Here is a 21,440-nt window from a genome sequence, read left to right on the forward strand (position 1 = left end):
AAAACTTCATCACACTTGCTGACAATTAAAGAAATTAAGTGTGAAGTTATTCTCAGTTATTCTCTTCACATGAAGCAGGATCAGAAGTGTAACTGACTTTCATACATTTTGACAACCATGCCCTGAAAATGACAAGTTTCTAACTTGATTATTTTGATACCGTTTAAAAAAGAGGCTATAGGAGTGGGGCTTCAAATTCATACATTCCAAATCCAATGACTCTGGTGACTTTTTAATGAAAAGTTCTGAAGGCCCTTCCAATCTGAACTGTGTGGTGTTTGACTCAGCTGCTCAGGGGTTGTACAAATGACCAAAAGAAGCCACTTACATGGAAGTGGATGGCTATGGAGAGTAGGCTGTGTCTGACAATGGTGGAAATGGATGGAATTCCATGTTGGTGAATATGAAGACAGAGAAAGGCTGACCACGACATGGGACACTTTTCAGTTGAGTTTGAAGAGACATGTGTCTTTCCTTCCCTTTAAGAGTCAGGTCTGGGTCCAAATATCAATAACCTGAAGACGCCGCTCATCCGCTTGTCTCTGGCCAGCCCTCCTCCTTCTTCCCCAGCCCGGCAGCCCTCACTTATTTTATCCAGTGGTCCCACCTCCACTCCCTCTCTTTCCAAAGCCCACTCCACGGTCCACCTTACCATGGTTCCCACCAGAACCTGCTGATGACATCTTGTGCACTTTTGACAAAGTCAGGGCTCATTCCCTTACTTGAATGCTGAAGAGCCACATACTTGATATTTTATTTTATATATTACTGTTTTAGTTGGGGGGGGGAGTTCTTTTAAACAGTCCTGGGGGACAAGCCCAGGGCATTGCTTGTGCCGGGCGAGTATTCTACCCCTGAGCTACATCCAAAGCCCCACATAAGTAATTATACTCTACCGAATTAATTGTTCATAATAGAGTACTAACTGTATCGTTCAGCCTTTTTCTCCCTTGGCCACACCACATCTTTGGAAACCAATTTTCATGGTGCATCCTCACATTTGGTCACTCCTGGATGATAGAAAATATAACATATCAGTACAGAAACCCTTTATCTATTTCACTGATTCCTTTCTGGTTGCCTCTAGGCCCCCACCCCTGCAAATAACGCTACACTGAGGATATTTAAACCTGCCCTCCCAGTTCTATTGTAAAACTGTTATTCAGAGGAACTGCTGTCGGGTATTGTGTATGCGGTCTGGTTAGAGCCATCCATCACGGCACTCGGTCCACGCGTCTCTCTGTGAGCACATTCTCATCATTTCTTAGAGGTGTTCTCACTTTTGGAAGCACTGTCCATCCCTATATCACAAGCCACACCCTCAAGTTTTTAAGACATTTCTCAGTAGCCAAAACCGAGAGCAAGATTTAGATGAATTTCTTTGGGCGAGTTCAAGAATGGAAGTTCAATAGATCCGTCCTGCTGCGCCTCTACTGAACACTACATCCAAAATGCCCCAAATCCTTACGTGTTCCTTTATAAATTCTCATGTTGGGTCTGGCTAGAGAAAGAGAGAGAGCATTTGTGAGCCTGGTACAGGAGAGCACACCTGTAATCTTAGCTGTGGCCACAAGAGGATGCCCAATTTGAGGTGATCTTGGGATAAGTTGGCACTATGTAGGAACATTTATAGTCTAGGATTCAAGCACAACATATAATAGATATAAAGAAGTTTTAAAGGATTTGTTAAGAATCACACTTGTTTGAACTTTAGTCATTGCAACTGTTAGAGTTAGCACTTTTCTAAACACTTGCTCCCTGGCCCTTTTCAAAGCATGTGAGTCCAGCCAACTTAGATTCTACTTGCTATGGAAACTCCTGCAGATCTCTCCCTACCATTTCAATGCATGCTTTGCTTAGTTGTAGATGAGGGTTAAAAACATTGAGGGGGGTGGAGGGTAGGGGCGTGGGGAGGAGATGGGAAGGGATGGGAAGAGGAAACAAAGGAGGAGGCAACAATGCTTGATAGGAAATGTACTCATTACCTTGCCCATGTAATTGTAACCCCTCTGTACTGTATTTTCATAATTTAAAAAAACTGGATGTCCAGGATAAGGTCAAAATGTCTAAAAACATTTACATTTCTGAAATGAGGTGCTATGTATGCTTTGGAACTGTCAAGATGAAAATCATCCCAAGAAATCTGCTCTATTCAGACCCAAGAAACATCCCAATAGGGAACGCAGAGAAGGAAAGAGGAATAAAGAAAACAAACGAGCCGTGCTTTAGGAAGACCTGTGCACTGTTTCCTCTGTCTGGCTTTTCACTGTCAGTTTGATTAATGGGGTGTCTTTAAATGTATCTCCTTTTGGATATCATACATCTCAGCAAGTCCATTTCACGTTCTTGCCACCAATGTTTCCAGTAGACTTCCTCTAACATGTCAGAATGATAGATACACCACTCTAGTCTGCTTTATGGAGAGCTCTTTATTGTTTCAAACCAAAGCAGTCACCCTAACCAGAGGGTCTTCGACATGCCGTGTCATTTCCAAATCCTTGCTCTGTAAGGTGGCACTGAGCTTAGAAGAAGGGCTTGCACCTCTGGTCAAGATAAAGCTCAGGCTTTTGATAATCCTCTCAATCAATGAGAAATAACAATTTAATACTTCAAGTGTATCATGTATAATTCAACCTTCTCGTTTAAAGAAAGGCCTTCCATAGTTTATTTTGCTGTGACATGGCTAGTAATAACAGAATGAGACATGCCGCAGAATATGCTCCACTCACCCTTTGTCCTGCAGATAATCACTTTTATTTCAGAAAATTTGAAGATACACACACAGGACTAGCTTCCTCCCTAAAATTACTTGTCCAGATCATTCCTAAAAGTGTGAACTCATGGCAAATGTTAATTTTAACAACGCATGTATGTTTACAAAGAAGTTTGACTTACCTGTAATTCTATTGATTCTGACATATCACAAAATCATGTGACATGTCATGGAGAAAAATGGAAAAACGATTACAGTCTTGGTGGGAATGTAAAATAGCACAACAACTCTGGAAAGCAGCTTGAAGATTCCTCAGAAAACTCAACATAAAACTTTCCACCACCAGCCAACTCACTCCTGGGAATCTAACCAAAATAATACAAGTCAGGATATGGTAAAGATACTTGCACAACCATGTTCATTGCTGTACTATTCACAAGAGCCAAGATATAGAAATGGCCCTGATGCCCTAGAGTAGATGAGTAGATCAAGAAAATGTAATACCTATACGCAATCTGTCTTAATAATTATAAACAGTAAATATCACTTAAATATTTCATGTGTTTAAGCAGTCTTCTGCATTTCTATGATTTGCATAATACTCAATGTAAGTGTGTATGCTAGAAAAATTATCCAGCAATAGTGGGAAGCTGTCGAGTAGGCAAATACCAAGCATGAGCGGGTAGACTCTGGAGCGAGGGTGTCGGGCTATTCTCCTCTGTGGAAAAGCAGATACTCCATTATTGATGACATTTGCCATTGCACAGGGAAGCAGTCCCTTTGATGAAATAGTAATGCAGAGAAACCAGCGAAGAGTGGATTAAAATATTTATTTTTGTTTTAAGCCTCAGCGTGCTACTTTGGGGAAAAAATATGTACACAAGAATGAATGTGACTCCGACTGTGAGTGTGTTTCTCTTCATTACAGAAGAGGCAAAGGGTGTAGAAAATTGCATTCTTCTGAAAATATCATTGACCACTTACACTGAAAAGAAATCCTATAGATCATAATTTAAAAAAAATTAAATCATAATTTTTTTTAAATCATAAAATTAAAAAAATTGCATGACTTTCAGACAAAAGTACCAGACAGTTTCAATTCTGGACTTATATTCACATATTCATTTCTCATGCAGTTAAATGTTTATCTATCTCATGACAGTTTTTAATCCCTTGTTTATTGGACTCTGAAGCACTTATTTAGTCACTTCCCAAATCTACTAAGAAGTAGCAGACATGTTTTTAATACAAGACACACAGTACAGCAAACCAGAAGTATTGTTGTGTCAATTGGGGAGAATGATAACCATTAAGATAATCAATAGTTAACTACAGTCACTGCCTCTCCATATTTGTCACTGTATTTCAATCATTGAAAGTCACTACATCACAGTGCTTGTAATTAAAATGCCAAATCTGATAGATTATTTAAACACATCAAAGAACATACAACAGACTTTCTACTGTTTATCAGTCTTAAGAAGAATATAAGAAAATCAGATCAGTTCCTTTAACACTCTGAAATAATAACCTTGATGTTCAGGTATCTTGTGGACAACTCTGAAGGAGAGCTAGGTCATTCAAATGTTCTCTTCTGGGTTTATGGAAGGGTTTCAGGCTGAGGCCTAAACTGTTGCTGTGCATCCTGGGGGCTACTCATGCACAAAGGAGCCCCTCTGTGGAGGTTTTGTTCAAGGACAGGACACACATGAATCACAAGATAAACCTGGTCTGAACATGTGTGTGGTTCCTTCTGTCTCTGAAAATCTATGCTCAATGATACTGTGATCGTCTATGTAAGCTTTTCAAAATAGAATGTAATCGACTGTTGAATGATCAATTTTCTGTACCATTTCTACTGAGCATCCTTGGCGAAACTTAACAAAATCACTTTTACTGATAGCAGTTTACAATCCACTTACAATTTTATATTCCTTAGGGTCTAGGATCCTACAGAAAACCTGCAATGTAGGCAAATTTCATGTGATTTTCTCACTTTATTGTGTTCAGACACTTGTAAACACAAGAATGAAACTTCCATGTCAAGAGGTTTAGTTATCATGTCGCCATATGTCATTCATGAGTTTCCAACATTAAAACCATGCAATGCAGTCAATGGTATCATTACATAGAGGTTCTGCAAAAAGACATATGTTAAATGTGAAGTCAGAAGCAGTTTTATATTCAGGGGTGAGGGGTAATACTCCCAGTTTTAAATTGAGAAGTAAAAATTATTGTGAGCTACATTTTTGAGGCACCATTTTTGTCATCATATATGTTTGAGAATGTCCCACAATTTAACAGGGAAACAAGGGATCTGAAATACAGCAGGTGAGTTTTAACAAGACATTTATTTAAAATTTTAGTTGGTGTAGAATCAAAATTTACAAGGAATTACCCTAAAAGAATTCTTTCTTATAAAGTCCACAGTTCTGAAATTCTGAAAAATAAAATGTGCCTTAGGCATACTCAATTTTTCTCATACTCCCATGAATCAATTTGGCAACTTGTCACAGATACTTCAATTGTAGAGTTTTCCTCCTCAGAAACATTGAATGAGAAATTGGTTTTTCAGCTTCTAATTCACAGCCACATGATAAGGAAGTTAAATGTTACCACAGGCATTATGTACATATGTGCATTTGTATGTATGTATGTATGCATGTATGTATGTATGTATGTGTTACATATATATGTAGGTAGGTAGGTATGTGTGTGGATATGCACAGACATACAATTTACATATAGAGTTGAATGCTGTCACTTTCAGGATTTCGCTGGGTTTCTGGAAGACTATTGTCATGCTATTTATCATTTGCTAGCATACTGGTACGTAGAGATAAATATAATTCAGCTCTTTTTCAGGACTAAAATTCCATACTTCTGAAGTTTGTTCTAAATAACTTTGCTTATCTTCCAGAAGCTACTATAATCAGACAGTTAGGTATATGCTACAGAATGGTTTTCAATCACTACAATTGATCAGCAAGCATAAATTGTGTGTGTGAAACTCTGTAGTACAGCTTTGGGGAAACCTAAAGATGTATGTGACATAATTCACACACCACAGACACTTATGGTCCTGATTTGGAGATGAAGTTTTTCTTGTAGGAAACGACATTCCAAGAGGTCCAAGGCAGCAGTAAGCAAGTGCCTGTGATGTATGGAGCCTTTTGCATAGACAGTAAGAAAGTATCTGCTAACCAAAAGATAAATGTGCTCTGCATTTACTTCAAGATCACAAGTATAAGTTGATTTATTCAGCCCAAACCCAAGGACAGATAACATCCTCAGAAAGAAAACATAAGGGAACAGCAGCCCTGCAAAGAGCTTTGTTTACACGTTACCAGCCTTCACCACACTGTGAAAATGGGCTTCCAAATACCAGTGCTGCAACATAATCTACTGCCATTTGTTGTTTTAATGTTTACCCAATCGACCTGATTTTATTTTCCTGAAAACCCCAATGAGTTTAGCATTTTGAAACCAACAGACTTGGCTCCTCCCTGGGTGTCGGAGAGCCTTTCACCTGGAAGATTCTGTCCTGTAAGAGGCGACCCCCATATTCTTTTGCATAAATTCACTTTAGAAAAGAAAACGAGAAATTATTTTGTCTTTCCATGATTCCATTTGAAAAAGAAAATGCTTTATGGTGATTAAAAATAGAAAAAAATGCATTTGTGCGATTTCCCTAAAGAATCACATCCTGTTGGAATTGTTCTGAGAAACAGAACAATTCTGATTTGATGCTTCAGGAGAGTGCAAAGGTAGGAACCAGGACTATCTTACGTCAGCTGTGAGACCCAGTATGGCATCCTACTGCAGACAAAACTAGACACAAAGAGTCTGTGAGAGCGCATCTCCATGGGTATGACAGGAGCCTGTGATCTCAGAAAGGACAGGAAGCCTAACGTAGATGAACCACACCTCAGCTGAGTTCTGCATAGGATATGTATTGTATACACTATATTATATACCACATATGTGCTATATATATGATAATAAATATAGTGTATATTTATATAACATATCATATATTATGTTAATATAGAATACATTAAATATTATATATAGTTAGTGTTGATAGAGGGAGAGGAGAGGATGAATGAAATGAATAATTAACCAATGTATGACCCTAATCCAGTTATCACTCACCTATTTTCCAAACAAGTTATTAAAACAGAGAGTCAGATTCCTTGTGTATTTCTTCGAGTTAGACAAAATTTTAGGCAGATTCTTTGAAAGTATCTGTTATTAAAAATAGACTATGTAGCTGGGCACCAGTGGCTCATGCTTGTAATCTTAGCTACTCAGGAGGCTGAGATCTGAGGATTGTGATTCAAAGACAGACCCGGCAGGAAAGTCTGTGAGAATCTTATCTCCAATAAACCACCAGAAAACCAGAAGTGGCACTGTGGCTCAGATAGTAGAGGACTAGCCTTGAGCTGAAGAGCTGAGGGAGAGAGCCCAGGCCCAGAGTTCTAGACCCACAATGGATTATACATATATACATATATATGTATATAAATATACATATATATATTTAGTATGTGTGTAAATCATAATTTCTTCTACTAAATCAACAACAGTCTGTCTTTGCTCCTTTGTCACCCCACAACCATTTACCATAAATCTTCTACACGTTGTGTATTTTTTACCCCTGCCCTCTGAAAATTCATCATGGATAACAGGCTCTAATGAAAGCAAAATTTTATACACAAAGTAAGATCATCTAAAATACCGATTTGATTAAACTTGTGAGTCATTCATAATGTTTATAAGAAAACTTGCCATTTCCTTTCTCTGTGTTTATTGTTCCTTTGATCTGCATTGGAAGAAAATCAGCATTTCAAGGAGCTTCTGTGTTTATGGCTCTTTTTTTAGGAAGATATATGCTGAATTATTTGGTCTGCATAGACTTCAAAATGTTAGAAGATCCATCAAATTACAAATTTCCCCAGGTCAGAAATCATTTTATCTCTCTCACTGACAATTTCATGCATCCTTAATAAGGGTTTCCAAGCAGAGCAGTTTTAAGCCCATGCAGTTTTGGGTCTCAAATTTAACTTCAGTATTTATTTTAATCTCAAAAGCTGTGCCATGCTGGAGCTACTGAATTGCGTTATGCCTTCTTTGTCTACACAGACACGAAAATACGACAGAAAGGTCCAACAGCACAGGGTCCATTCATGGGAGCATTAGGGTTAATTCGTGTTTGCCAAGAGACCAAAGGAAAAAGTGGCATTGCATTTTAACCGCGCCAAGACAGTAACCATGGAAAAGCCTGGCGGGGCGCTCCAGGAGCCTCGGGGGTGGGGGCCGCGCAGGGCAGACCTCCGCCCCGGCCTCCGGCCCGGCCAGCCCCGGCCTCAGCCCCCCGGCCTCCGGCCCAGCCAGCGCCCCGGCCCAGCCAGCCCCGGACCGGCCAGCCCCCGGCCTCCAGCCCAGGCAGCGCCAGCCTGAGCCCTGGCCTCCGGCCCAGCCAGCCCCGGCCCGGCCAGCCCCTGCCCAGCCAGCCCCGGCCTCAGCCCGGGCCTCCGGCCCAGCCAGCGCCAGCCTCAGCACCAGCCTCAGCCCCGACCTCCGGCCCAGCCAGCGCCGGCCTCAGCCCCGGCCTCTGGCCCAGCCAGCGCCGGCCTCAGCCCCAGCCTCCGGCCCAGCCAGCGCCGGCCTCAGCCCGGCCTCCGGCCCAGCCAGCCCCCGCTGTGCCATGGCGCCCTCCACGTGGTAGCAGCTCTTCCGTGGGAGCGGCTCCCGACGCCAGGGCCCAGCAGGGAGTGGACGCACCGGCCTGCTGCCATCCCAGGAAACGCGGGATTTCCATCCATTGGGATGCTCACCTTCACTACCTGCTGTTCTGTGGAACACTGAACCTCTCTCCTCAGCGAACAGAGATACACAGATAGACACACCCAGTCTCCAAGTCAGGTAATGCCATCCTCAAAATCCAGCCAGCAAAGCTGGGCCTGGTTTGCACGCCTGTAATCCTAGCTACCAAGGAGAGAGGGACAGGGTCTTGAGTTTGACACCAGTCCAGGAAGAAAAAAAAAAAAAAAGACAGAGAGGGCCTATCTACAGAATAAGCAAACCCAAAGGCCTGAAGCTGCAGTTCAATGTCAGAGCACCAGCCTAGAAAGTACAAGAGAGTACCATAAAAAGGTGAAAAAATAATAATAATCGAGACGAGGATATTATTCTTAAAATACCACCAATGCCATCCAAGTATTCTTAACATATGTTTTCTAGTTACATAGGAAGAAGAAAACTCAAAGCTTAGATATGGAGAATAGTTTATAGAGTGGTTTTATTACTAGTCTGTCTACAATTGAAACCACCAAGTGGAGAGAAAGCAAATAGACAAGAGATCCTTCCACTTGACATTTACTAAGGCTCTAATTCAAAGCCTTGTACAACCACAAAAGTAAAACTATTAATTTTTATTATGATCACCATTCTAAAACTCCCAGAAACTGAGAGTTTATATTCTTCCCACAACACTAACAAAATTTATGGTATGCACTGCCTGTTCATAATTCACCAAAAGTAAATTAAAAGAGAATTCTTTTCTTCTGAACAATTTTTAAGTTGTGGTAACTCTGAGAATAAAAATAACATGTATAATAGTCATATCTGATAGATGACATGTGGAACATTTTAAACCAGTGGAGACAAACCAAACTTTGACAAAGGTGAGACATTATAAGAAGCAATGGAAAAGATGAACTAATGAAAGTAAACACAGAAGTTTTAGGGAAAAGTTCCTAATCTTCAGACTCTATTTAGTTTTCATGTGTAATTTCTCATGGCAAGAAAAGATGTCTGAGCAGATACTAAGATTCAAAGGACTGGCCTGACTTAAATTAACACAACTAGTCCTTCTTCCATCAGAAGAAGCTCAGGAATGCCTGCCAAAAAGGACAACATGCTTTGTAGAATAACAATAATTGTTTTTAAAGGCTGACCATCTTAAAGGTTACACTTTGCCCTATGAGATAATGTAGAAACTGATCTTGAATAACTTGCTGGTGTTTAATGGTTATGGGAAGAATGTTTTGTGGAGAATGTTTTAATCATAGAATGGATTATTTATTCAGGGCATTTGAGAATAAGTTTCAGAAAATACAAAAATTTTAGAGAAGTGAGCTGTTCTTCCTGCTTGTTTATGTATTTTTCTGCTACATTAGGCATTTAAAAAAGTTAGCTCCAGACGAAGAATAAAGGAATCAAAGTCACTTCTGTTAAACGAGGCTGAATAAATAAATCTAATGAAAGTCAGATTTTCAAACAGAGGCCAACGGTTATGGTCTTCCATGTAGTATTGTCAGATGTCCTAGCTGAGGGAAGAGAGAGGGCTCTTAATTACTTCTTAAAACTGCACGTGGATGTGGAACCTCAAAAAATAACATTTCTTTTCAAATTTTTATATTGAGTAGTTGCACAAAAGGTGCAATTCCCTGTTAGGATTTAAGTACCACGCACACTGATCAATGTCACTCCTCCCTCTTTCTCCCTTATCTTTCCCCAACCTATCTCTACCCTCACGTTGCATAGTTTAATTTTTATATAAGGTACATGGAAGATAGTAACTACATTTATTTGCCTTTCCTCCTTCCAACCATGCCCTCCCCACAACAAAAGTTTGCACTTCCTTATAAAAGTTAAAATGTATTTTTTTAATAAAAAAGCAATACAAGAAACTGAAGAGAGAGCCTTAGAAAATGATGGGGCGGGAAAGCACAGATTTTCTTTCACGTAGTCACACAGCCTCAGGGGGACAAAGCTTATTGATTTCAATATAACCGCAGTTTGGTTGGAACTTCATGTGGGATGCAGAATATTCCACTCTGCACAAGGATAAAAAAATCAAAATAGTTTAAAATCAAATCTGAGGAGGATGAGTCATTGACATTCCTCAAGGAAAATTTCACGAGCAGAACTGGAATTCTTGGCTATAGAATCTTAGCTGAAAAGCATGACTTTATGTTTCCACTTATTCCACTGGATTCTTCCAGAATATCCCCACCACTCTCCATGTTACCCGACAGTTCTGGTATGCTTCTCCTGTCTGCTCAGAATCTTTTTTAAAATTTTTTATCTTTAAGAAGGTGTACAAAGGAGTTGCTATTAAACAAAGCAGTTTATGAATACAGTATCAGATTCTTGGAGCTAAGTCTGAGACTAAGAAACTTCATTCAGTCTGAAATCTTATTTAGATGCCCCTCAGTGAACCAATGGCTTGAGACAATGTGGTATACATGCACTCCTCCATCAGAAAAATGATATTGAACTATTCAGAAGAAAATGGACCTTATTAAACCAGGAATTTGGAGAAAAAAAAAAAAGAAAATGGAAAGACTTGGAAAAAAATTATGCTAAGTGAAGTAAGCCAAACCCAAAGAAACACAAGTTGTATGGCTTCCCTCATTTGTGATAGCTAGAATGTGTTTAATTCCCATTTTAATTGTGTTATATGGCTTACCCGCAAAAAGTAGATACAAAAATATGAAGCATATCAGAGTCACTGCATTAATCTTTCCATATTAGGCTTAGCAACAAACATCCAACCCGTGGATCACCATTTCCCTCTGTTGGTTGTAAATATTTTAAATGTGAGCCTAAAAGAACCTTAAAGATTCAGTATTACCCTCTGACTTCATATAGTAGACAGTTACGCTCAGTTTTCAAAATATACTTTAACATATATGAGCTATTGTATCTAAAACTTTAGATTTTTCTATTTTGAGTTTAAGTGAGTAGGTGCGTTTAATTTTTAGTCACATAAATCTATCTTCTGCTATTTAACTTCTTAAGAGATTGAGAAATAAAATCTATGAGCACAGTTCAAAATGAACTTACAAATCGAAATATTGATTTAAGGACATTTCAGAACACATTAATACATAGAAACAATTGTAATAATGATCAATGAATAAATGAAGGCAATTCTTAATACTTCTCAAAGTTCACAGATTTGAGCAATTCAAAATAAGATATTTCAGGGCTGGGAAGGTGGCTCAGTGGTAGAGTGCTTGCCTTGCATGCATGAGGCCCTGGGTTCGATTCCTCAGCACCACATAAGAAAAAAAGCTGGAAGTGGTGCTGTGGCTAAAGTGGTAGAGTGCTAGCCTTGAGCTGAAGAGCTGAGGGACAGCGCCCAGGCCCAGAGTGCAGGCCCCACGACCGGACCCAAAAAAAAGAAATAAGATATTTCAAATTTATAAACTCATTAAAATCTGCTATTAGTAAGTAAACTATTAAATTATAAATGGGTGATTCAAATACTCATTTTACATTAAAATTTTTGACTCAGACACTAGATTGATTTCAAACAATTTCCTCAGCATCAGTATGTATCAATAAAATATAAAAGGGAATGTTATAAAGACTTTGAAGGTGGGTGTGGTGGTGCATGCCTGTAATCCCATCTCTGTGAGAGGCATAGGTAGGAGCATCTCAGTCTGCGCCAGACCTGAAGAAAGAAAACTGGGAGGCCCTATTAGAAAAATAAGTAAGGCAAACAAGGTGAGGTATTCCTTAAAGTGATGAAGTGCCTGCCTCGCACGTTTGAGGCCCAAATTCAATACCAACTACCAAAAAGAAAAGATAGATAACTGATGACAGATAGAAGACAGGTAGATGGGTAAATAACAGATCATAAGTATATGGATCATTTGAAGGCAAATTACTAGGTTATAAGATTTGATCCTACAAAGTAGAAGCTGGTTTATTCAGCTTCTGGAGAGGCCTGGCTACCTACCACCTGTCTAATTCATTCTGTCATTAAGAGTGAAACACTTTGGACCTTACTGTGTGTCTCCTAGCTGACTGTTCTTTGGGGCCTCTCACCTCCAATAACCCAAGCAGTTAACAGAGCAGAAACTCAAGGTGACCAGGATTGATTATTCATTTTATATGCTCATCTCCTGAGGTTGCTAGGTCGCTCCTTAGGTCGCTTATTTTCAATATTAAAGACATTGTCTGACTTGTACACAAGGCTAGAAAGGCTATTAAAATAGAGTATAAAAATACTGGACTTCCAGACCTCCACTTTATTTTTTAAGATAAACAATTTGAGAAAACATCATCACTACATTCCTTTATAAAATTATAATTTTACTAACAGAGAAATGGAAAGCAAATAATAGTAGTCACTCTTCCAACAAATATAAATGAAATACATCTTCATGGCTTTCACACACAAAAAAGTTTAGAGGGCTGGGAAGGTGGCTCAGTGGTAGAGCGCTTGCCTTGCATGCCAGAGGCCCTGGGTTCGATTCCTCAGCACCACATACGCAAAAAGAAAAAAGCCGGAAGTGGCACTGTGGCTCAAGTGGTAGAGCGCTAGCCTTGAGCTGAAGAGCTGAGGGACAGCACCCAGGCCCAGAGTTCAGGCCCCACGACCGGACCCAAAAACAAAAACAAAAACAAAAAAAAAAAGTTTAGAACCAGAAACTAAAAACTTAATGAGATTTTTTTTAGTTTAATTTTTCTTCTTCATCATAGGCAATCTTACTCATAAACATTATCAACATAGGCAGCTTTGATAAGTCAAGCAAGAATGACAGAAAAAGAAAGGAATTACTAATTTTATAAATGCAATAGACTGGAAGACTGGATTTTTTTGTAAACTTAATTGGGAATAAAAGATATAGCTTCATTTTTAGGTTAAATATCTTTTCTGATAAGTAAATTACTGAGAAAATGGTCACTGATTTTTATTGAAGATGTCTTTCATGAAACTTTTAAGTCAGTATCTTTATGGATATTTTTAATAAAAGCTAGAATTATTGAGCCCAAATCTACACTACAAAGCCCTTGAGAACACTGTAATGCAGGCAAAAGAAAAAAATCTTACTGTTCTGAAATTTCAGTAGCAGTTCATTATTGTTAGAAAGGCTTCAAACAAGCTGTTATTTATCATTATTTCTCCAACATTTTTACATGAGACCTTGGCATGCTATTCAGACATGTTGGCCTCTTGTGTCAGACATCTAGTCATCTCATCTTATATATAGGATATTAATACATTGTCACCCGGAGACCAGGAAGCAAGAGAAAGGATTGATGGAAATCTTTTCAAAATATAAGCCAATAATGTATCATTGTCATTTTTCTTTGCTTTGTTTTCCCTCTATTTTTTTTGTTGTTTTACTCCACCCTCTCTACACTATCCCCTACCCACCTCCCTTGCAGCTACACAGTAGTGCTTTAATCTGCATGTAAGGTCAGCTGGGGCAAAGAGGTAATCACACACTCAACAACCCTGACTTTCCCAGGGAAATAATGGCTGAGTTGAAGACCTCCAAGAAGATGGATATTGAAGTGGATTTCAGTCAATTAAGTCAATGTCAGTCATCAAAGCACAAGAAGAGGAGGAGGAGGAGGAGGAGGAGGAGGAGGAGGAAACCTGAACCAACACTTGCCACAGAATTCAAAGGTCAAGAAAAAGTATGATCAAAAGTGCTAAAGGTTTTCTTGTTCTGCAGAAATGAACAAAAATTACAGCTGCACAACCAAATCTAGACAAGATAATACAGCCATACTGTGCTGCCTCTCAAGAATGCATTTTACGCTCAATTATCTGCAATACAGAGTCATATTCTTGGACTGTTTATGGCTAGACTTTCCAACTAGGAAGCTCTGGATGTCATTAGCTTGTTCAAATAGTTGAGTTTATATTTCATTGCCTTTCCAATGTATTCTGCAGAGTAATTTTGCTTAGCCAAAAATGATTTTAGTCTGTTTTTGTAAAAATCCTCATTATAAGGGACTATGCAATGGTTGCTCGAAGTTACAGCCCTGCTGCTGATTTATTTTACATGTCTTGCCTCATAGTTCCTTGCTAAATAGACATTCTTTGTGTTTTATTACAAGTTTCTTCCATTGCATCATACTCTCAGTGGGACAGCATGCCTATATTTTATTTTACTCCTGCTATTAATTACCTGAGGGTCTGGATCACGTCTCCCTCAGACCCATTTATTATAATGGTGCCTCCTGGTGTCTCGGTAGTGAGCAGTCTGTTAGAATTTCCATTAGAAGCCCCATTTCACAGGGACTTAAAAGTCAGCTGCAAAAACGTGCTTCAAGCTTTACGTATTTACAGTCTGTGGTAAGATGGTGGAGCAGTCTACTTTTAACTCCAAAGAGACAAATTTGTAGGGGAAGGGGAACATATCTGGTTCAAGCTTGATGTGTGTATGTAGGCTCTAATTGCTATGATAAGGCATTTTGGGGGGGGACATAATTCTGTAAAAAGAAATGCAGATTTTCTGTATTTTGTTTGTTTTCTGTATTTTGTGCTGTATCTGTGGTTCATGAGAAGCAGAAAAATCAAGGTAAATTGTACACTTCCATGTTTACTAGTTTCTTTTATTTTGAAGAACATATGCTAACTAATTTTAGGTGATCAATGAAATTATAGGATATATATTTTCAGCGATAGTTTATTTTATGGTTCTTGATTTTAATATAAGTCAAGACTGCTATTATTTTTAGAAATTTTGAAACATACATTTACCCAAGGAAAATAATATTCCGTCAGCGATAGAATGCTCATGTTCTAAAATGCCTTGAAAGTTAGCTGTTTGGTGGCTCTTTGGAAATTTTTCAAATGTAAATGGTATTCGCTATGAGAAAACCTTTGTAATTCATAAATCATGTTTTCAGAAAGTTACATCTGAGATATATATATATATATCCATTTCATCCTAAAAGAAAATTTTTAGTATAAGTCTGTCCGAATATGACATAGACAATAGGAATTGAAAAAGTCGTGTTGTTTATCTGAACTGATAATGTAGAAGAATGTCTTGTGTCTGCTGTTAGTTAAGTCTGACAGCTATGGACATCAGATATCCATGATGGTTTTTCAGTTAATCCTCAGGGGACTACATAATTTCTCATGCAATATAGGTCTTCATGTAAAGTGTGAGAGAGAAGGGGGTTGGGGGGAAGTGGCTGAGAGCAGTCTCTGGTCTACAGAGGGCTCGTGGTCCCACAGCAGCAGCCCGGGCAGGCAGGCTGTGCACTCACCAGGAGCAGGAAGTGGCCGGCCGCCTTCCAGGGACATCATTAGCACCATCAGGTTTCAAATGCCCACCCTCTTTTCAGTTTCTCCCTCTGCCACAGCATGCATCTTACCTGCTGGGATCCTGGTCTGTGTGCGGTCACTTCACCCTTCTGTGTGCTGAGGGGAGACTTTCTGGAAATTTCTCTTGGTACCCTACTTCACTTCCGCTTTGCTTCATGGATAACTGTGACCTTCCACTCTCTTTGTCCCTAAATTGAAAGTAAGACATTTGTTTCAGGTACAGCCTTTGAGATTTCCTTGTGCCTATCTTCCCCGTGCATTTGGAAATGTTTTTATATGTTCCTATTAATTTTTTCATTAAAGACTTCACTACATGTTTTTACTTATGTCCACTCACCTTTTAATGGTTCTGAAAATCATATTTTGAGATGAGATTGTGATTTGGAAAAAGGAAGAATTCGGCTGTCAACATCAATTCATTGCTGATAATGATGGTGGAATATTAGAATGGTACTTTTCACTTGACATTGTGTTTTAATAAAGCTTATGAATGAAGGAATGGGAGATGAAGACAACGCTATAACTTCAGTGACACACATCCTGACTTAATGAAACAGATAACTGACTAGCCGAACATGCTTTCCCTTTCTCTTTGCAAAGTGTTACGAAACTCCCCAAGTGAAAACTGCTGATAGGCCTTACAAGGACGAGAGCAGAATGGGTTGGAACCTTCCAGTACACTATTAACTGTTTTAACAGTCTCTTTATTGGGAGGAATACTGAAAAGTTCAAGTCTCCATGTGAGGCACTAAAACCATATGCTTTTTTAAAATGTTGTTTGTAATTATTGTAATGTAATGTTCACATTAAGGAAAAATTTTATCATCTTCCTTTTATTTAACCAACAACATCATCAAGTGAAGAAAAAGTTGACAAAATGAGTAGCTTGCTTGTGTGGAAAGGAGCCATAGTACAAAATAAGACATCAAGTTTCATGTCTGCTGCTGACTGAAGTACCTCACTTATTTCAGGGATGCAGAGAATAGGAAATGACAACAGACATCAATTTTATACATCTTTTAAGCAATACTCGGAAGAAAGTCATAGGCTCATTTTGGTGAACTTTCTCTGTGCCTTTGTAGTAACTCTTGGTTAAACCTGAGACCACCAACCTCAAGGATAATTAAAATACTGAAAGAAGTTGGCAGCTGAGTTTTTGCTCAAGTGGTAGAGCATTAGCCTAGAGTCAAGCTAGATAGGATGTGAGACCCTGTGTTCAAACCCCAGGCCTGGCATAACTAAAACAAGAAAAGGAAGGAAGTCCCACCTCATGGAACCCATTTGACAAATGGTAATCAGGTGGATCAGTTACTTTCATTGTAGGATATGGAGATAAAGAGCAATCATTTATAGTTGATCTAACATCTGTCTGTTTTCTCTTCTGATTGCTTCTTGGGGAAGTAGAAGATAAAGGAATGCAGAAACTAGTTAAGAATCCCCACTGTTCTGGCATCCCCTTGGCCTGATTGTCCTTCAGTTGTGTGCTAACTCCCAGAGTGAACACCCCCTTATATCAGTGTCATAAATCTTGAAGTGATTTTTCTCCATGAGACAAAGGGACATTACTTGAATGCTAGCATGGTCTTGGAATGGTAGGGAAGGCCAATGCAATTATCTAGAAGGTCTATTTATCCCTTCTCCATTCCCCTGTACCTGAGGAGGGGAATTATTATTCAGCACAGTTAGCTTTAGCATTGTATCCAGAGTGAGATTAGAAAGCTCTGGTTTATAACAAGAATTATAGTTCGAATAGGAAATTCAGATAAGTAAAATGACTTGGAGGCTTTATTTTATTTTCTCTATTTTTTAACTGTACTCTGCTCTTCGCTATCCATTTTTAAGTTGCCTAATCATTAATAGTATGCATTTTACTGCTTATGTCTATCTTCACTTCCAACCCCAGACATTAACTTTGTATTCTGTTGCTGTTTCATCTGAGAAGCAAGGGAATTCTAATATGTAGGCCTATAAATCATGCAGCTGCATGATAAATGTGCCACAGAACATTAGATCCTGTGTCCTGGGAGGGAAATAAATAGCCTTTGAAGGGTACCATGTTCTTCTAGTCTACAGCAAATGAAAATATGTAGAAGGCTTTGTCTACTTGTGTTTAACTTCCCAGTACAAGTGAGGTTTACCTGGCTTTCCCCAAAACACACAATTTCCATTTGTTTAATTTTGTGATTTGTTAAATGCACAAGTCAACTAGGAAGCACTACAGATAAGAATCCATTCATTCCACAACATACAAACCTGTCTGTCATCACCCTGCATCCTTGATCTAGAAAACTCCCTGTCTTCTCTACTGCTTGTTTTAGGATGCAGAATAATTCATTGGTTCACAGAGTGGAGCCATATTACCAATATGACTGATTAGGACTGAAAAAAAAGCAAAGTATTTTGTATTGTTCTGTAAATAATCTGCTGAAAGAGAGTAGAGTGGATATATAGGCTCATGCAATAGATTCAAGCAGATTAATTACAATGCCACATGCCAACAAGCACAAATACAAAGAGCCAAGGGTATAACATACCCAAAGATCATTCTAGAAATTGTAGAATCAAATCCAGATAAGCAGTAAGCAGTAATCAGTGAGTCATAATATATTCAGGTGCAGTAATCACTGTAAAGAGCCATTTAGTTGCAGACAAATCATAATGCTACTGGTATATCTTTTAATCCATTGGATAAAATTACCCCTATATCTTTCACACTTCTTTACTTACAAAGAAGATCCTGGATTGGGGTCTTAAATTCCTCATGTCAACTACTCCAGCTTTTGTGCCTAAATACAAAATATTTAAATTAGGCTGTATCAGAACAGGTTCACTCACATCCTTATTAAAAGCAATCAAGGAGCTTTTTATATTTGCTCTGAGTTGCTTTTTAAATAAACACGGACACTCCAGCATATAAGAGAATAACTCCCTGGTGATGAAAATCAGGGGGGAAATTTCACCACAACTGTAATAGATTTCACTTGTATGTTACTCATCACAGCTTTCAAGCTAGAAAAAATAAAAAATAACCCCAGTGCCTATTTGTTTGAACCATCAGGATGGACACTTCTCAGAGAGCCAGTGTCATTCTCTAGAAAACAAGAATGAGGAGGCCACAGGAATGGAAACAACTGAGCCTTCGCGGTCCACAGACCCGGGAAGTTTACACTGGTAAAGTCACAGGGTGTGTGAACCGCAGGCATTTTAGCAGAGCCAGCTTTGGAAACAAGACAAATCTGCACTCTCCTCTGACAAAGAACCCATTCCGCAAGTCAGTGTGATCTCGTAGCCAGTCTTCCGATTTGCATTTCTCACTGACAAGCCAACAAACCAAGGCACAGGCTTGCCTGGGGACCCAAATGGACTTAAAAAGAGATGTGCGTCAAGAGCAGGTGTCCGTACTGTTGGGTAAACTAGATGGTAAGCTGGGCCTGAAGAGCAAACATGTCTTCCTCAGCTCTGAAATCAAAGCAAGTCATGGGTGGCAGCTCTTGTTTGTGTTAAGGTCTTCGGGTCCTCTGACAGGGGAAACTGAGACAGAGATTTGTGAACGGAGGACCAGGCCTCAGATCATGAAGCTATGTAAAGAAAGGGAGCCGGGATCTCCTCAGAATGATACTGTAAGGACAGTTGGCAGAAATGGAAAGGTGTTACAGGGAAAAATGTATAGTGGTATGTATTTAGAATAGATATTCTACTAGATAATTAAAATGGGCCTTAAACTACTCACAGAAATCCAGGAAGGTAGACATTTTTATCTAGAGAATGCCATCCGTGGAACATATAACTTTATTATTGGGTAGGAAAGTTTTCTTTTCCAATCCTTTGGAGCCCAGAGCAGACGTTCCTCTAAAATAGTGATAGAATCTATCATGGCTGGAACCATAGCTCCTGGGTTGCAATGCCGGCTCTTCAGATGTCTGGCTGAGCCTCAGTTTCCTCTACAAGACAAGACTAATGGAGAAGTAGAGTGTGGGAGGAGGTAATGTGTACAGAAATCTCCTGTACCCCGAGATCCCAGGCCTTGGCATTGCTAGTATTAGAAATGTGTCCAGCCCAGGGAGGAAAATCTCTATAAAAGTAGGATTCTTAAGGGCCCCAAAGGTCCAGCTCATAAAAGGGACAAAGGGAATGTGACAATCATGGTGGAAGGATGGTGGTAATATCATAAACTTCCTAATCCCTAGGACAGTTTTGAGTGGCAAGGAAATAGAGTCACTCAGTAGCTTGCCCAGTTCTCATAAGAAAAGTGATCAAGTACAGGTCCTTAGGATTCTGCAGAAATAACTGCCACCATCCAAGGCTGTCTGAGAACATAGGTTTGTTTAAGATTTGTGGTGGAGGCGGTGGTGTTTCCCTCTCCCTGGCCGAGCCCTTGCCCCTCCCCTCAGTTGCTCCTTCATAGGTACATACAGGTTGGTAAATATGATGTGTGGGCAGTTTTTCCCATTCCATGACATAGACTGTTCCTGTTCACATCTAGAAATAAGACTCTTACTAACACATCAAATCAGGACATAATTCCATAAAAACCTAGAACCAGCTCAAGCTTACTGTTCTTCAGATGTCATTCTGGTACCAAATTAGAATCCATATTTTATTACCACCAACAGCAGGCTCTAGAGATAGAGATGATAGAGATGGAGCTCATAAGGAAGGAAGACATTGTAGAGGCAGATAGATGATAAAGATACAGATAACGATGGAGAGATTTCTTACAGGGACTCGACCTTAATGAATTTGAAGAGAAGATTACGTTATCTTTTTGCATTTGATCACAAGGTGTACTTGATGTAAAGAGGTGGGAAGGAAATATGGACCAAAGGTAGCAGAAACACCAAACTAGAACTCGCCATAGGCCGGATCACAGAAGGACAGATTAAAACCCGCTTGGTTCTCTCTCTGTGTGGGACCTTGGAGGAAACATTGTCCTGTTGAAGCCAGGACTCTCCATCTTGTTGTTGGAAAAGGCACCTGCCCAGGAAACCAATGAGGGAACTGGCATAAAGTGGAGCTGGTGCTGGTCCACTAAGTGCATTATGAAGGCAACAGGAGAGAGAGGAATTCCAGAACACGGCTGAGCTACAGAATGCCTGCTGCATCACCTCCCATCTCTAAATCTCCCTCCGGTAACTCTCCTGATCTTAGCAGATCCAGGAATAACCTGGAAGGAAAATCTTTGGGAATCCAGTTTTACTAGCCAAATTGGCAGAGTACAGAATGACCCCTGTGCCATTAAGACTCCACTGTGAAGGGTGTACTGGTTTGAGCAAGGTGAGATTCCTGACTCCTTTTCCAGCAAAGACAAGAAGACCAGAGGGTTCAGTTACAAAGCTGAAATGGAATGGCATTTCCGCTGTTGATAGGTTTGATTAGGAAATTGACCATGAAAGCGCAAGATGCCCTTCTCTTCTATAGAATGCCTATATATACATAATTTTTCTAGTCAGGGCATTATCTGGATGCAAAATCATCAACCATGTCAAACAAAGTTACCTCCTATGAGTGACTTACTAGCATAAGGATTCCTGAAGTTGCAAGAAAATGGCTAAAGGCACGGTCCTTAGAGTCCTCATCAGTAGATTTAAAACTGCCCCAGCCATCAGAGGATGCAGAACATAGGAGACTCACCGG

General features: G+C 39.5%; 1 protein-coding gene and 1 long non-coding RNA gene across 2 annotated transcripts in view; both read right to left on the bottom strand.

Annotated features, from left to right (window-relative positions):
- Positions 1-21,440, bottom strand: part of LOC138827050 (uncharacterized) — a 73,946-nt gene that overhangs the window by 37,873 nt on the left and 14,633 nt on the right. The window lies entirely within an intron of this gene.
- Positions 928-15,971, bottom strand: LOC138826755 (uncharacterized). Its single transcript, XR_011371836.1, has 3 exons — positions 15,857-15,971; positions 2,896-3,078; positions 928-1,010 (listed from the first exon to the last, which is right to left on the bottom strand). It is a non-coding gene; the product is annotated as an uncharacterized lncRNA (long non-coding RNA).

Source organism: Dipodomys merriami, unplaced genomic scaffold (genome assembly GCF_024711535.1).
Source record: "Dipodomys merriami isolate MVZ:Mamm:240054 unplaced genomic scaffold, mDipMer1.0.p SCAF_15, whole genome shotgun sequence".
Classification (NCBI taxonomy): domain Eukaryota; kingdom Metazoa; phylum Chordata; class Mammalia; order Rodentia; family Heteromyidae; genus Dipodomys; species Dipodomys merriami.